The sequence below is a fragment of the Cyphomyrmex costatus genome, unplaced genomic scaffold (genome assembly GCF_001594065.2).
Source record: "Cyphomyrmex costatus isolate MS0001 unplaced genomic scaffold, Ccosl1.0 scaffold749, whole genome shotgun sequence".
Taxonomy (NCBI): Eukaryota; Metazoa; Arthropoda; class Insecta; order Hymenoptera; family Formicidae; genus Cyphomyrmex; species Cyphomyrmex costatus.
Window position 1 is genome coordinate 55,297 of NW_017280321.1, and position 2,922 is coordinate 58,218.

A 2,922-nucleotide genomic window follows, 5' to 3' on the forward strand; every position below is an offset into this window, starting at 1 on the left:
ATATATATATATATATATAACTCTAATATAAACGCCTCCGCGATCGCGTCCGACTCCGTGCCGCGTTGCGATTCTCTCCGCACTCTAGTCACGGGTGTTTACTCGTAACGCTCTTCGCTCCTCTCTGCTTATTCCAACACTCGTTTCGTTCATTTAATAATCATTACCGCGTCTCGCTATTACATATTTATTTTCCCGAATGGCCTCCAAAGGCACTGTCACACAATCGTTTACGCAATTCACATAATCCATTTCCCGGCCTGCATTGCGGCATTTTATACAATCATTTCCGTAGCAGCGGTTTATTCCGATTTCTAATACAATATCATTTCGCGCGGGTAAGGTCATCCGCCTCTGCTCGTTATCGTGTCTGAGCTCCGACTATCTTTTACATTATTCACTATATTATATTATCTTTAGATACTCGCGGGTAAAATCGTCCGCCTGTTAGATACGCGCGGGTAAAATCGTCCGCCTGTGCTCGTTATCAGGTCTGAGCGCCCACTCCTTATACATTGTTCACTATATTATATTATCTTTAGATACGCGCGGGTAAAATCGTCCGCCTCTTAGATACGCGCGGGTAAAATCGTCCGCCTGTTAGATACGCGCGGGTAAAATCGTCCGCCTGTGCTCGTTATCAGGTCTGAGCTTCGACTATCTTTACATTCTCTCATCCCTCGCTACTCGCGCTCTCGCCGTGCGACTCCCTTTTCGCGCATGCGCCGCTCGCGCTTCTCCCCTCTATTCGCATTTCGCTCATGCAACCTATGCGTTACATTCCTCATGCGCGCGTGTGTATACTTGATTTCTATTCATATTTCTCGTTGCTTTTATCGCTCTTTCCATCTACGTGGTCTCGATTGCGTTATCTCTTATCGTTGCTCGTCGCTCGTGCTTGCGACTTTATCTATTATGCTGGCTCTGGCTGGCTTTCGACGGGAGTCTGCAGCCTCGCGTCTACTCGCTGCACATCGCCTCTCGCGCTCCTACATCCGCGTTACCTCGCGCACGCACACACACTCGCGCGTGTCCGTTTCTTTTTCTCTCTTCATTCTCAACTCGCGTCCGCGACTACATGTTCGCTCCGATACATTGGTATCGCGACGCATTGTCCGTCCGTTCCACGGATCACTTTTCCTCGCGTTCGCTTTATGCGCGGATCCGCATCGTCGGCCACTTCCGGTCCGATCGATATTACGATTTCGATCCGATGGATCGTTTCAACTCACTTCCGCCTTTCCGTTCTACGGATCATCCTACGCCTGTCACTCCGCTAACGCGTGTCTGTCTTTTCTCATACGCTCAGTATCGCGTGTACAAAGATTTCCCTCGGATGGGTCGCTGCAGTTTCGTTTCGTCTAACACTTCCACGGATTACATTTTTCCCGTCGTGTTTCCTTCCCTGACCTAGCTCGGTGGACGACCTCGTCCCCTTGCACTTTTTCCATAACTGCTCCACTAGCCGCGTCTCGTCGCGTGTCCCGCTACTTTCTCACGGATCACTTACTTCCTACGTCGCTTCGCGCGCTTATCCGTATAATATAGGTTTTGACACTCTCTATTCTTTTCCGCTATATTACTCTGCCGTCTATATTAATTGCCCCCTTACCGGCTTTCCTCATTCGCTTCGCGCGTATACCTTACGACATTATTCAACTTTCCGATCCGTGATCGGTGACTTTGTACGTCTAACATCGACAACAATCGAAATACATCCCTTTCACGCTACCGCGTCCGGCTCCGTTCACCGTTTGCTCCGCGTTGCGCTACCACGTTCGGCCAACCCGGCTCGAAACATTAACTTATAAACTTACGCCTATCGGCATGAAAAGAAAAGCAAACAACGTGAAAACAATTCGCTCGTCCTATTATCCGGACTACTTCCAATTCCGCGCGTCCGCGCCCCGTCGCTACCAACATTCCTCTCTCTCTCTCGCTTGCATTCATTCTCTCACTCGCTCCCCCGACTATTCGCGTGTCGCGAGATGCGGCCCGTGGCTGGCTCGCCAGTGACGGTCGCAACGTCAGGTGCCCTAATAAGGTCCTGACCATAAATTTGACGTCGAGAATTAAGATTGCCTGATTAGGATTTTCTTATCAGGCCCAGATATTATCAGGGAATGGAAAGTTACTTTTTAAAAATAACTAGTTACAGTTACTCGTTACCGAGTAAAAAATGTAACGAGTTACAGTTACAGTTATCGCTTTTTAAAAGTAACTCGTTACAGTTACCGTTACTCGAAAAATAACTTTTCGTTACTTTTCCGTTACTTTTTTAAAATCAATTTAAAAATGTACTTTTGCATTTTTTGTATTTTTTTTTTATATGTAACACTGACAAATATATAGTTTTATTTTTTTAAAAAATAATGTAGAATGGCTCAAATAATAAATTAAATAAAAATAAAATGAGAATGGTTACGAGCCAAAAATGAAACAGTTTATTTCCGATAAGAACGACGATGACAATGTAATTAAATGTATAAATATATATTAGAACAATAACATGGATAAAACATGATAAAAACAAACGACGTTTCGACACTTATTGTCATCGTCTTATTGGAAATAAACTGTTTCGCTTTTGGATTCGTAGCCATCTCATTTTTCTTTTATTTAATTTATTTTTTAATTTTTTAAAAACACAATTTTGTAATTCTAAAATCTGTAAAATATGCAGAAAACTGAAATATTTGTATGGTCCTATGTATTACATAGAAGATAGAAGTGTAAAATAATTACTGAATCATGACGGCCGAATGTCTAAGGGCTTTCAAGTCTTATTGATAAGCGCTATAAATGACATGTATCCAATCGAATCGTGTTCAATCGTGTGCAAAGTAACGACAAAAGTAACTGTAAATTTCGTTACCGTTACCCAAAAAATGTAACTCGTTACCGTTACAGTTACCAAAAAAA